Source organism: Melozone crissalis, unplaced genomic scaffold (genome assembly GCF_028551555.1).
Source record: "Melozone crissalis strain CALT ecotype California unplaced genomic scaffold, PUWL_Pcris_2 ptg000038l_1, whole genome shotgun sequence".
NCBI lineage: Eukaryota > Metazoa > Chordata > Aves > Passeriformes > Passerellidae > Melozone > Melozone crissalis.
Window position 1 is genome coordinate 8,647,022 of NW_026535816.1, and position 15,780 is coordinate 8,662,801.

Genomic DNA, 15,780 nt, shown 5'->3' on the forward strand with positions numbered 1-15,780 from the left:
GACTGGGACATGATTAACAAAATAAATAAAGGTATTGCTGTTACTGGGACCCTTGACCAACTCCACAAATTTGGTTTTGCTCTGTTGCATGCTAGGAGAACCTGAAAAATCACATTATAAAGAGTGTGACTGAATTTCTCCCTTGTTTGTTGTGCTAGATTGCAAGGAAGCATTCTTGTCAATTAGATTTCCCCTATGTTCTGGAGGGAAATGTTGCACCAGGACCAGTCTGTAAGATGATGTTCAAAATTAGATCCTGAAAAATGGTGTCTTATGTGAATATTTTATTTTAAAAACTCCACTCCAAACCAGAAGGAAGGCTAAATGCAAGAGTTACTGCTAAATGCAAGGCTAATTAATTGAAAGAATTGGATTGTGACAGGAGAATTGACTGCATTTTGACTTCCCTATTATTAGCAACTCCAAGTGAGTCATTACATAACAATTCTTCCTAGAAAGTGTTATTTACCATCATCATAGACAGAGTGATAGTAAAATTCAGCAGGTGTATTCTGAAGTGTCATTTTGCAAAGCATGTTTTGATATTGTTTTCACAGACAAGGTAGGTAATGTGTAAGGAAAATGAGGAGCATTTCAGACCATTCTGGGTAGTGAGTCAACCTCTATTACAGTTGAATATCACCACCCTGCACAAAATGTTGCTGTGGTTCCAGTTATAAAGCAAATTTGTGGTAGCCCTTTTGTGGAGGTGTTAATAGGGGATGATGTGCTTTACAAAGAGAGTGGATGAGTATTCTCCCCTTAGCAATAGCATCTCTCTCCTCACCCTCTGAACAGTGCACGGTTCAGCTCAAGTATGAAAAGAGGATTTTCTTCATGTTCCTCATCAGGCAGATGAAGTCATATGCAGATAAAGTTGTCTTTAAATTGCTCTTTTACCATTTGTAGTCTGTTAACTATATTCAAAACATATAAGGCCATATTAAAGACTGACACTTAGCTGGTCACTTCTAAACCATGAGGAGCAAAGAGCAACATTTAAACTAAACTTTCCATCTCTAATTAAGAAGTCATGATTACTATAAATAAATTAGAGATTCATAATATATCATAAATTACATCATTCCTATATCTCAACATCATTATCATAAATAGCAATATCATTATTATATCTCAGTTTCCTAAAAATTTCTGAGCTGGAAAAAGTAATTGTGTCAGTTAAAATATTAAGTTTAGCTTGGGAGCTCTGGAATACACCTTATTTCTCCTTTTTTTTAAAATTACAGTGTTATGCCGCATGAGGACCTGCCTTGTGAACGGATCTTGTGATGGAACTAGAGGCTGCAGTCTTCTCTGGTGCTCAGGTCAGATAAATGTTGCTATGCCTAGCTTAGTAAAACTGTCATGGAACACTCTGAATGTGATTTCAGAAAAAAAAAAAAGAAATTCTCCTCAGGATTTCATGTCCAAACCTGTAAAAGAGGAGAAAAATGCAACAGCTGGAATGTGTTCCTTTTTCACATTATAGATGAAAGAAATCAGAGACAAAACCTGGTCACCTGTTGAAAAGAAACTTGAAAACCATCCTTTAAAGCAGTTTTAAAATGCACTTTTATGAAAAAGGGAAAACTCTTGAAGAAGTTAACTTTTTTGCTAACTTTCTTTTCTGAATTAAGACCATTTTAAAACCAGCAATAAAACAAAATAAAAAATAATGTCTACCCACCAACTTCCTGCAGTAGCTTCCTACCATGACTTAAATACCATTTTTTCTGTAACCTGAGGACACATTCATAAATTCTGTTTGCTTGCCAAGCATCTCTTCTATAGGGCCAAAGTCCTTTTTTAGTGTTCCAAGCTGTTCATGAATCCCCAGAGGTTTTTGTTTCTGAGTCTCCAGATCCAGCTGATGGATTCTGTCATGGGGAATGGGAAACATCCTCAGCTGCCGGTTTCTGCCAGGGCACTGGGGTGGGCATGATGCCTTGTGCAGGCTGCCCTAGAGCAGGGGCTGGACAGAGGTAAAGAATAAAGCAGGGATTCATTCAAAGCATCTTCTCCATGCATCCACCTTGGGCAGCACCAGAGCCCAGCCAGGGCTGCACCCAAGATGACCCAAAATGGTCCCAAAATGCACGAGCGCTCCCGGGCTCTCTCCCTGGGATCAGTTCTGCTCCATTTGCACCTTGCAGTTCATTGTCCCATTCCAGCTTTAGCCCAGGCAGTCCCACCCTGCTTGTTTTTCTCTCTGCAGCCCACGGTGTTTGTGCTCTGGGGCTGAGATTGGGATCATTTGTCCTTGGTGCCCAGCTGGAGCAGGAATTGTTTTGTCTCCCTGCTCTGTGCACAGAGCTCTCCATCCCTTAATGTGAAGCTCAGACCCACACACTAAAGCAGCACAGAACATGAAAATATAAAAGCTGAAACCTGAGGCATCAGGCAGAGCCCCAGGTGTTGGGTGTTAGCAATGGCCCTGGGAAAGATGAAAGATATCAGCAGTGCAGGATGGGGCTCAGCAGGGGACTGAGACCCGTCTGCAGCAGCTCTGGGAAGGGGAAGAGGAAGAAGAAATTCAAGATTAAAGCAGGATCCTTGTGAAGCATCTGGAGCAAGACAATGAAGGTACTGCTTTGTTACAGACAGAGAGGGATGTGCTTGCTCTGAGGCAGTTGAAAGTGAGGCAGTATTTATTTTAAGAGGTTTGAATATAAATAAACTGCTTCAAGAATTCAAAAGGCACCTGAAGGTCTATGTGAAGCCAGGAAGGAGTGGCCTGGCTTGGTGCTTAGGGTGCTCATCTGCTGGGAAACCAGGTATTAGAACAATCTGTCTTTCCCTGGTTCATTCATCCCTTGTGCCCAGAGCAGTCAATGGAGGACAGAAAATCTCATGCATGCCAGGTGCACAATTCAGTGATCATCCTCCCACAAAGGCAGCTCAGCCCTCTCTTTGTTGCCAAGGCTGGGGGAATAGAATGTACAATGAAGCACAACAGTGAATTGCATGTTTCTGTCTCTCCCAGCCTATAAGGGTGTAGTACAACATTTCTGTGTCCAGGAGAGCGAGCAGCATTTTCCAAACCTGTAAAAGCTGCTCCCAATCAATTCCTAAGTGTTGGAGTGATTCAGCCTTCACCTTCTCTGCCAGTGCATGAGGCATCAGCAGCCATGGAGGCTTTGAGCTTCTGCCAAGGGCACTTAGGATTCAGGAGAAAACAGCAAGGAAAAATGGCTTCGTGGCTGTTGCATATTAAAAAGACCTTGAGAATTTCATATGGAAAAGATTAAGTTGTTTGCAGTGTACAGAAAAAAAAAACCCAAAACTGACTTAAGTGAGCTACTAGAAATGGCAGCTGTTTAAACCTGTCGTGTGCTCCAGCCTCACATTGTCGGAGGAGCTGTGTTTGCAAGGAAGTACAATAGCTCAGCAATGCAAACAATTAATGTTTGGAGCCCTTTTGGCTTTCTAATGTGAAGGAAAAACACAGCTGAGTAAGAGTACTTGTAGCATTTGTTCTGTGCCCTGCTTTCTAAACTCTGCTTTTTCTAAAGAACGTGTGCCAGAGCTCTGACGTGCAACAGGTTGGCTTCAAATGATGAACAAAAGATGAACTTCCAGAAAAAGGGAAAATGTTGCGTCTCCCTTCTGTCTGTGGCAGGACCCGAGGGCTTGGCCTGTGTCAGGTGGAATATTAGAGGAAATGTTCACCCAGGGGGTGCCTGGGCACTGGCACAGGCTCCCCAGGGACGTGGGGACAGCTCCAAGCCTGGCACCAAGTGCCCTGTGCAGGGCCAGGAGCTGGGCTCAGTAATGCTCGTGGGTCCCTTCCAACTCAGAATAGCCTGTGATTCTCTGCTTAATAGGGCTCTGTTTGCTTCAGCTTCCAAAAATAGCAAGCGACTTCAAACCAGTGATCATTATTTCTGCCCTTTCCAGAATTCTGTAAAAATAGTTTTCACAACATGCAACAGGAAAGCCTTGCCATGCTCTCCCTGGTAATTTAGAATGCAAATTTACAAACGATTTGCCTTTGTCTTGAGACAATTTTGAGTTAAGCCTTGAGCTAGAGGGTGAATCAGCATTTGTTCCCTCTCCAAACAGTGGATGTTTTGCATTATTTGACGTATTTTGAAATAGTATCTGCATATATGTAAGAAAAAAGTTCATTTAAATAGCCTTTTGCTCTAAAGCTAGACTTTTTCTTTTACTTTTTTTTTCCTGTGATCTAAAAGACAGATAAATCTTCAAGGCAAAGAATTGTATTGGAGTTTGCCTCTAAATTCTATTATTAGATTTTATGATAGTGTGTTAATGTGAAGCTTTCAGTTCAAATATCAGAGAAGCTGAAATGAGTGAAATCTAGACCTATTCTGAGGTGCTTTTAAAAGGTTGTTGAGAGAAATGCAAGTGGTAAGTAATGTGTAATTTTCCTCTTTACAGATACGGAAACTGTCATTATTCATTTAAAAAAAGGAATAAAAAACCCAACCCAAAACTATAAGCCAGAAAGCCATCCAGGGCAAAATTATTTTCCTGAAAAAAATGTCCTGCTGTGATAATTGTAACCTCCTGAGAATGGGTCTTTATAAAGGAATTGTTGACAGGTCTTTTGCAGTTGGCTACTTCAGTTCTTCATTTTGTTCTATTCCTAGACATGAAAAGTATCTGTTTCAAGAATTTAATTCACAGATTGTCTGCCCCGACATGCTAAAGTCTGGCAAAATATGCTAACACAAAAGAACCTTTATTTGTAGAATCAGATAAAGAATGTTAATAATAGAGTGGCTTCAAATTCTTTATTAAAAGCAAATCTGAAGCTATAAATTCCTTTTTTACAAAACCATTTTTTTCCTGTTTTGGTGCTTTCTTATGAAGAGGAAATTAATGTATGTTTTTAGAACTATGTCTGTGTACCTATACATGTTTGGAGAACTTCACAGAAAGTATTTTCACTTAAAAATGATAAATATTTTAATGGTAGTACTATTGTGAATAGTACTTTGAAGAAAATTGTATCTTGGCAGTGAGAATAACAGTTCTTATGCAGAGAATTTCTATTAATTAACTTTAATAGGAGGGCAGAAAAGCATGTTTTAATTTTGGATGTGGTTCTCCCTGTAGCTGCAGTAGATTTGAGCTGCCTGCAAGCCCCAGTGCTGATCTCCAGCACACACGTGTTTTTCATGAGGCACCATTGATTTTTTTGTGCCTGGTTGAAATCTCCAGTGGCAAACAGAAACTGGGAAATCACTCACTGCTGGTTTAGTGCAAAGGAACAACAGTAAAATGGGGATAAGTAACTGATTGCACTTCTCGCTGAGAATAGGCTGCTTTTGGTGTGATTTTAGAAAACTAGGTTGTAGCACAGGGCATGGTGTACATTTACTCTAAGTAAAGCTGAGCTGCTGGAGAAGAGATTTTCTAGCAAAGCTGCAATTTAGTTTAGTAGTAGTTCACCACGAGAAAGTGAAAAAAAGTAGAAAAACCCCTTGAGATTTCTTAAAAAGAGTATTTAAAATGAAACCTCTGCTGTAACAATCATTGCACTTCACCAGAGGGTAAGAAATTGTGCCTTGCAGTAGGAAGGATTAGTTGAGGTTCTGCCTCACTGAGGTTTGAAGCAGGTTTCTGAGGCTGGTTTTTCTTCTTGGTTCTGCTGGGGGAGAATTCTGGAGATCTCTTCCCAATTTTGGCCTTCAGCCAGACATGTTTCCAGACTGAAACAAAGATTTAGCAGCTCCCATTCTTGAAGTTGGCTCCATATTTTTTCTTCTTGGGATTTGTTTGCCATACAGTGGATTTTCTTAATCTGCACTTGGTGTTCGTGCAACGAGACTTGTAAATATTTCCTGTAACTCTGTACATTGGAAATGGTCTCCAGATTGTTACTGAGGGACAACATGCCAATTAATTCTAGTGAGTTAATTCTGAATTTAGGTAAAATTGCGGGGGAAATGAGATCCTGCTTGGAAGCAGGGGCTGGTGGGAGGTTTGTGGGCTCCTCAGGGTGGGGAGGATAAGTCAGAGATTTCCACAGGGTGCTGTGGAGAGGGTTCTCCTTGTGTTGCTGCATGTAGGTGCTACAAAAGGACCAAAGATGGATAAGTCCAGGCTGTCCTTTGCAAGAAAATAGTGTATTGTATGCTTGATCTGCAACTTTTGAAGTCATGCCAATCTTTAGGAAACAATACAATATTTAAGGTGCCAAAACCATCAGAACAAGGATGGGCATGACTGTGGCTACTGAGTGAATTTTGTGTCTGACTCTATAGACTTGATATTTTTGTATGTGTGTGTGTATATATATACATATATATATATATATATATATATATATATATAGTGTGTATAAACATATATATATAGGAAACACAGCTGGGAAATGTCTCATTTTTCAAACTTAGCTATTCCTTCTCTTAACAGTTTGCTTTTTGGGTTTGGGTTTTTTCTTTGTACAATTGATGCTTCATCTTTCTTAAAGCTTAAAAGGCTAAGCCTAGTTGTAGGATATTGATACTTTTTCTTTTCTAAAACAAATATATTCTTTCTATGTTGGAAGCTTAAAATTTCAAAGTGAAGGCTTCTGGTATGGATGCATTCTTGCAAATAGGTGAAAACGAAATTTTAAAATCATATTTCTTTAATTTTGAATTTAAAACGAAATGCTGAAACTGTATTTTTTTGAACCAGCTTTATTCATCTCAGTTGCAGTCAATAACATTTAAGATTACATGAAGCCCTAAACATAGGAATCATTACATGAAATAATGTATATAGTAGCTGGTTGTGAACTCCATGACCAGAACTGTTATCACATAAGGTGCAAGAGGTAATTAGAATATTCCAAGTGCTCTTTAAGGTCACCACAAACCTTGCAATACTTGGCATGTAACCCCTCATTCAGTAGAAATTTAATTGGTGTATTTTCTATTCGGGCTCCTTTTTATTGGATGGAACTGGAACCTATAGTTTCATACCTGGCATTTAGTTAGGCATTTCTCTGACAGAAAATTAAATTCTTAATTAGATGTGAGGATATAAAAAGGACTTTTGTTGTCCAAAGCAGCCAGTGAGGAAGCTGAGGCAGTGTAGCTTCACTGTGTAAAGGCACAGTTTATCTTCTGGCAAGCAGTTACCAATACCTTGTCACTTAAAACATCTGAAAAACAGCGAGTTCAGCATTGCTTGTTTGTGGATTTTATATATGACTTGTGGCCACGGGTGGGTTCTGGATTGAAATATTAATTAAAACTTTAAATGGTGTTGAGTAATTGCTAACTGTGGAGAAGGGTGTTAATTAGGGTGTTAATTGTGGCAGCAATGAAAATTTAACAGCTAATGAAGAAAGAAGGATCTCATACACACCCAGCACAGGCTCCTCACCCTCCCACAGCACGTGGAACTAGTCAGGGAGGAGGACAAGGATCAGGCAGGTAGTCCTGACCAAGAATCATTCTTTTTTAGATAAATTCTTGGCCGTTAAATCAGTGAAGGTTCTGTAAGTCTTAATATTTCAATGTAGAAAAATGTCTTCTTTAAAGTATACCAGTTTGAATGAAATGAAACAAAATGAAATAGGCACTCTTCAATACCTAAATATAACAAAAGCATGAGTATCTTCATTTGAGTAGCTCCTAATGACAATCAGTATAGTCTAAACACTGAATAAAATTGTATCATTACCTACACAATCATTAGGGAGCAAATACCACAGGCTATTGAAGCTCCTTTAGTCCATTTTGAAAAAAAATGCTTGCAGTAGCTTTTAGAAAATTGTAAATTTCATTTACAATTGTAAGATTTTCCACTTTAAATATGCTTAAAAATGTTCCATGTCTTAAAATATTATTTCTCCTTGAGCATAGGGAGCTTTTGGAATAACTTTTTTTGCTCACTGTGTTATTTAGTTCACTGTAGTCGTGTTCTTCAATGTCTCAAGCCCTAGCACTTGGAGTTTTTGTCACCTTTTCACAGCAGTTCATACAATGCTTGTGGTTAGTCAGCACAACACAAGGGGATGTGATCTGTGATGCTGAGTTCCTGGAAAAAAACATGACCAAGTTTTCAAAGAATTTCATTTCTAAAAGAGAAAACTTGTAGCGTGTTAGCAATGAGTAAGCAGCAAGCCTGCAGCTGAAGAGCCAAGGTTAGGGACAGGATTTTTTTATTTTCTGTATGTCAATCACTGCTTTTCTTTGTGCTTCAGCTTCTTGGCCTGTCCCTAATTAAATTTATATAGAAAGAGCTGTAAATGGAGGGTTGTATTCTTAAGATCTATGTTTGTAAAGGCAGAGCATTTTTTAAAGGCCAGGGAATTTAACTATCCTAATCACTGGGAGATTGCATCATTTTAAAGAGCCTTCCCTTCCCTTGCATTGTCGTTTTAATGATGAATTTAGTGAGAGGTCTGTTCTTTGTAGTCTGGCAGTTGAAAAGTAAAATAGTTGATGTCCTGAAAGAGCTAAATCTGCAGTGTGGCTGAGCAGGAGGAATGGAAGGAGTGTGGAAAAGCAGCAGAGGAGCTACAGGAGCCAAGCAGGTGTCATCAGTCAGAGAAGCTGCCCTGTGGAGGGGGCACCAGGAGCTCCAGGGACCTCACCAGCACATTTCCTGCTCCAGGCAGTGCCACCATCACCTGGCCTTTCCCAGGTGTCCTTGCAGAGGCAGCTCCAAGAGACTGTTGGCAGTGCCATATTAATAGTGCCTTAATAGAAACTTGTTTTTTCAAAAGAGATCGTAGGGGGATGGAATGTGTTCACCCCTAAAGGGTGTTTGATGGGGTCTCTGGCGTCGAGATGACCCCAAGGTGTTAGAAAGTCTCTTTTTCCCAGTCCCATGACCAAAGAGGAAGTTGGGATTCCTTGGTTCTGCTTTTCAAGGTTGTTTATTGTCTATTATCTGTTACATTCTTTCTCTGACCTGCTGAGATCTGTCCAGCAGGTTGGGTTGTGGCACAGTCCCTGCCCTTGGGGTGGTGTTAACGTTTTATACTAAGAGCTACATGTACTTTATTTACAATAATTTTCCAACACCTATCACCTATGTTAGACAGTCTGTCTCTACTCTAAACCAATCCAAAAGCGCCACCACCACAGCAGAAGATGGAGGACAAGAAGGAGAAAGACAGGACATGCCCAGATTCCTCCATCTTGCCTCTTGAACCTCCATTCTAAAACCCCAAATTTCTACTTTTCCACCCTGTGACAAATGAACTATCATTCTATTCAAACCCTTGTGGCCTATAACTCCTCACACAAGGTTGCTAATTGTTTCCATGGGCTAAAATGAAAGGCACAGGTGTTTGTGACTCTGTGCCAAGGTCTCTGAGCCCCTGCCAGGGCCTCCAATCACGCAGGGCAGCCAGAGCAATGTCCTGAATTCCAACAGGTGTCCACCTCTAGGGACTCACAAATGTGTGCTTTCAAATTCACTTCTGCCTGCCACATGCAGGTTTCCAGGACTGGCAGCGTGTTTGTAGCTTCTATATCAGTATTTCCTCAAGGTCTTTCATTTCTGAAAGCCATGGAAGGTCAGTGTCTAAAGCCTTTATGCTTTATGCTCTACAATGATTTTCATATATCACACGGAAAATGAAATATAATGAAATGATGGTATCTCTTAGTGACAGCAGGTTTGTAGCAGGTTTCTAGTAGTGGCAGCATGTTTGTAGCTTCTATATCAGAATTTGTTCAACATATTTCATTTCTGAAAGTGATGGAAGGTCAGTGTCTAAAGGCTTTATGCTTTTATGCTCTATAATGATTTTCACTAAAAATGAAATGTAATGAAATGAACTGGTGGGATTGGGGAGGGAAAACAAAAGTGAAACTTTAAGTACTTGAGCTACTTTAATGTAGCTAAAATCTATTAAAGACACACTACTTTCCTTCTGTGAGAAAACAAAAGCTGTTGCACTGTGTCAGATGTTAATTAGTTCTTAATTGTGAAAAATTGTTAAATTGGAAATCCTGGAAAAATATAACAAAGCCTATCATTTTATTGATTATGACAATTTCATAGTTATCAAAATGGCACAGTGAATTTTGAATTGTGCACATTTTCAAGTGGAGTGTACCTGGTAAGAAATAATGATAGCATATCTCTTGAAATCTGCATAGTTATGGATAAATTGGAATTTTTATTCCTGTTGAGAAGAGATCATGAAGACTTGAGGTCTTTAACATGTTTATTTCTGTGTTCATACTGTGCTGCGATATTGTGCTTCTGTAGTACAATTGGGGTGAGACACCACAGACCCACTGGGAGCTTTCCCAGTTTGGTGTTGTTGGGACAGGCCATATAAACATGAATTCTACCTACAGATGGTAATATCTGGCTGTAGAATGGGAGGTTTCACTTACTCATCAAACTCTGATTTACTCTTTCTCTCTCATTGCTAGTATTTTGGTTGTTGCACCAACTTTATCCATAGTAGAGAGTAACCAGAGACTGCAATGGCTATATTTTGCTGAGTGTAACTTACATCTCTTGTAAATTTCATCTCTTACAACTCTTGAAGTTGTTACTTCAGTATATTTTCTATCACCACTCAAACAGAAATTCCAACTAGAACTAGCTTTCTTCAAATGAGCAAATTTTATATTAAAATACAAGTTCTATAAGTATAACCTTTATGTGTGAAATACCTAAAGGAAGACTGTTGGCAGCACAAATCCAAAACATAGCTCTCTATCTGCTAGTATGAAAAAATTAGCTCTATCCCACCCCAAAGAAGCACACCAGGCCAAGACAGCATTGGACTCTGACAAATCAGCAATCTGTGCAGTTTAAAAGCAGTGGTCTTGCTTGTGAAATGTATAATGCTAATGGTGAGATCTATGGATGGGTTTTATTGAGATTAAAACCTCAGGACACCTATGTGGTAAACAGGGTACTCTTTTAAAACAATGTTCTGACAAATCAAGGTTTTTTGAAAACTATATTTTCAATCTGAGGGCTTCATATTGGAGTTCAAAAATATGTGAAACCAGGTTTCAGAAGTTAATAACTCAGAGAGTTGAGAGTTTCTGGTGACCTTGTGACTTGATAGAGCCAAAATTTACTTGAAACTGAGCTGATGTTTACTCTAGCAGAAGTTTATATAGTAGGTGCTTAAAATGTTCTGACTTCTGAGTTTATTCCAGTTGAAAACAGAGAATTTCTTCATTTAGCCAGAAATTTCCACACACTGCTTTGCACTTTCTCATTTGTGTACTGAATGTACTGTTGTCATGCAGGTGTATTTCTACACTGACATGTGGCAAGTGGCCTGGTTTACTTTTCTACCAAAAAGTTCACTAAGAATAAAGTTGGCTTCTGGGAAGATAAAAATAGAATTATCTTATAAAAGAAGGAGAAGAACACCAGGCCAGGATGCTAAAAATTTTGTTGCAGGGTTTAATCCTGCTTCTTTGAAGATCTGTGTGAAGGTGTATTCAATATTGGATGTTCTGGGCCCTTGTTCAGGGGTGTCTAGGTGCAGCAGGCAGGTGCTCCTCACTCCAAGTTTTAGGGAGTGCCATTTGTTCAGAACCCTAACCTTGTGGGGAAAGTCCTCCTCCACAAACCTTTGTAATTTTTGTCCTCTTACACAAACTTTTTGCAATGGATTTCATGTGGACCTGTTGGACCAAGCCCAGAGGAGGCCAGAAAGGTACCCAGGGTGCTCAGACACCTCTCCTATGAAGGCTCTTCCACCCTGGAGAGGTCTCTGGGGCACCTTCCAAGACCTTCCATTAGCCAAAGGGGCTACAAGAGAGCTGGAGGGAGATCTTTTGCCCAGGGTGTGTAGTGACAGAATAAGAGGAAATGGCCTAAACTGAAAAGACAGTAAATTTAGATTGGGTATTAGGAAGAAATCCTATACTGTGAGGGAACTCAGATTCCTCAGAAGTGTTCAAAACCAGGGACTCTTAGCAGCCTGCTGTAGGTGGAAGGCGTCCCTGCCCATGGCAGGGGGTTGAAATAAGATGGTCTTTAATGTTCCTCTCAACCTAAACCCTTCTTCAGGCAAGAACTCAGAATAACATCAGACAGTTTCAAATCTGTGCCAACTGAAATATTTGTAATACTTCTCTTTGCTTGCATATATGTATTGCCTCTGTCTTCCATGGCTTTTGGAGATAGCAAAAGAATTACAGTAATTGTTTTTGCAAAGTTCACTTTGTTCTTTTCTTCAGCACAATCTACTGGCAGGGAATGTCAGGAAATAGTATTTGTAAGAGTTTAATGGCAGTTAAAGGGTTAAAATACAGCACCTTGAGCTTGTGTGTATTCTTATATTGAGAAATAGGGCTTGCACTGAGAGGTTAAAAGGACCCATTAAGATCCATATCTTCTTTGGTTTAAAAGAAAATGTTTGTATATCTCTTTAGCAAAGGGAATTGGAACTACAGGTGAGAAAGGCTTACCTCTAAAAGGCACTTCTTCCCTGAAGTGCTCATAGAAGTGCAGCTGCAGCCCCTCAGTGCGTATGCTGGGGCATGGGAGCAATCCCTTGCTGACCCTGCAGAAGCTCTTCCAGCCTGTGTTTTGGGAGCCTTCTTCCAGGGGTCTTCTTCCAGGGTCTTCCTCATCAGCCTGGTGACAAACTGGGCAATATTTGTGTTTGGGTCTGCATGGCAAGGCTGCCGTTCAGGAACCATCTGCAATCACACAGGTTACATCTTAGATATATTTATATATATTATATCCATACAATTCATCCCTATCATCAGGGGTCGCTTTAGGGTCATGGAAAAGCTGATTGACAAACTTCCCTCATTTGAAAGAAGAGAGAGCTGAGTCAGATCTTCACTATTTTGTGAGCAGATAGACACCAGCTAGGTCTCTAGACTAGACTAGGCCATCTAGGTACGTAGACTAGACTAGGCCATCTAGGTCTATGGACTAAACTAGGCCATCTAGATTACTAGACTAGACTAGGCCATCTAGATCACTAGACTAGGCCATCTAGGTACGTAGACTAGACTAGACCATCTAGGTCTCTGGACTAGACTAGGCCATTTAGATCACTAGACTAGACTAGGCCATCTAGGTCACTTAACTACACTAGGCCATCTAGGTCTCTGGACTAGACTAGGCCATTTAGATCACTAGACTACACTAGGCCATCTAGGTCACTTAACTACACTAGGCCATCTAGGTCTCTGGACTAGACTGGGCCATCTAGGTCTCTAGACTAGACCATCATCTAGATCACTAGGCTAGACCATCTAGATCTGTAGACTAAACTAGAGCATCAAGGTCTCTAGACTAGATGAGGCTACCTAGGTCTCTAGATGAGGCCATCTAGGTCACTAGATTAGACCAGGCCATCTAGGTTACTTAACTACACTAGGCCATCCAGGTCTCTAGACTAGACTAGGCCATCTAAGTCTCTAGACTAGACTAGGCCATTTAGGTCTCTGGACTAGGCCACTAGGTCTCTAGACTAGATTAAGCCACCTAGGTCTCTAGACTGGCAGTCCACAGTAAATTGTAGGCTGAAAGCCAGGAATTGTCTAAGTAAAAAGAATGTAGTGGCTAAGAAGAAGTTGGAAGTATATCACTGACCTCATTCTGCCTTTGTTGTCCAGATACTTTTACCTGACTAGCAGAAACAGTTCGTGGCAGTAGAAGATCTACCAAGGCTGTGTGTATGTGTATGTATTCAAAAATTATTGAACAAACTGAATGCCCAGTGAAGGGCACCTTTGGGAAGCTGCTGCAAGAACTGACCTGAGGAAGAAGGAGGCAAACTACAGCCACTATAAATAGAAGGAGCATGGAGGCTTGTAATTTAGATTTCTGTGTTAATAAATTATGATTATAGGGTGACTTCATTGCTTGGCTGCAGATAGCCTACTTCTACTTCCTTTTGGGGGAGTGAAAGTTGGCCTTTTGCTGGGTTCTACAGTTTAGAGTTTGCTAATAACTGTCTGGGCATGAGTTTTCACTATTCTATTTTAAATTTTAAAAAGCCTTGCCAGCTTTTGTGCTGTTTTCCTAAAGTGAATTGTAATGTCAATAGTCTGCAAAAAGCACACCCTAAAAGCAGCTGTTTGAAGCTCACAAAAGTACATCATGCCTAGTTTGGCTCTCAGGGCAGTGGTCTGGTCTGCTCAACACAAAGACAATAACCTATGGTAGTTCTATTTTCAATTGGTATGAATAACAATATTAAAGCCAGATATTTAATTAGAAACTTGTCCTATTGCAATTTGACACACATGGCTGCACTCTGGGTCCGTATAGAACATAAAGAATTCTTTACAACAAAAAGCTAAGGCACTGAGGGAAATACACTTAAATTTAACAGGCAGAACTCTCTAGGACATTGATATTGTTAGATGAGAGAAGTGAAGCAAAAATAGTACTGGGAGAGCTGACGCACACAAATGCTGAGGTCAGAATGAAAACCTGTTTGTCTGAAGATGGCATAAAGCTGAAGGAACTGAGACTTTACCTCCAGCAGTTTTTTTGAAATTGGCATCGCCTTCTTATGTTGCAGTGGCTGTGTTGGGGTTTTTTTTTTCATTTTCAGGTTGCTGTCTGTGGTGTTATATTGAGTAAAAGAAGAGTTCAGCCCTTACGTACGCACGTAATCCAGAGGAATTGTTCTAATGTACTTTCTTACATAAGAGTTCTTTATTTATTCTCCCTGGAGAATGAACTGTTCAGTCTCAGACTAAAGATGAATTCTGCTAGGGTTTTTTTAGGTAAATGCATTATCTTGGACAGTATGTTTTATATTTTATCTCCTTTCATCACAGCAGCTTAGTTAATAGTAGATTTTTCTGGAAAGTAGTAATAATAATTTCAGTGGTTGAGGAGAACCTTATGGCAGTATGAGGTGGTAACCTGGAGATTCTTTTAAGCAAACACACTTTTAATTGCAATTCTGGGATGACAATTTCCTTTTGAAGACTTTCTAACCTTTCCAAGACCAGCATTTCTAAGCTGTATTTTGAGCTGCTGTGAATGCATACCAATGGGGAGACAAGGATGCAATTCCTGCTCCTTCATGCACAGAAATACTGAGATACAGAACTTATCATTTGCTTAGACAGATGGCACTTGTATTTAACGTCTACTGTCTACTGCTATTAGCTATCCACAGATTGGCTCATAGAGCTTGGTTTAGGACTTTTAAAGGGACAAGTCTTGTAGTTTATTTTTTTTTACTTTTTTTTTTCATTAGCAGTGTTTTCATCTTTGGGTATGATGAGATGTCCACAGCAAAGATCAAACCCTCAGTAATAAGTAATAAATAATAAAAATAAGTGATAAAATAAGTAATAAAACCTCTCAGTAATAAGGTAGATTAGGATGGGCATGTAGTATAGTTCTTTATTTAAATTAAAAATTTAATACGTTCAAGACACTGGATTCTGTATTTGACCTTGGAAATGTTTAATATCAATAGCTTAGAGGAATCAAGAGAGATCAGCAGTTGTCAACAGGCACCTTTTCTGACATCATTTGTTCAGGCTTCCCAGGCCTTTTAAAATATAAAGACACTATTCTCCCTTAAAAAAAAAAAGCTATAAATCTGACTTTGTTTTATTGGGAGTACAGTGAATGAGCATCTGGGATGCTATTAAACTCATAGGTACCCTCAGATCTGTCTCTTTCATTCCCCAAGTAATGGATTGCTTTCATTTAAGATTAGAAGTATTGCCTCAAAGTGAAAACCTACTTTGATACCATCATGAAAAGGCACTTCTGCACCTAAAGAAAAGTTGTTTATAAATAGATAGCAGTGATATTATGCTACTGCAATTGAGGAAACCTAATTCCATTAAAAAACATCAGTGAAGAACTAGAGTAATGCTTAAT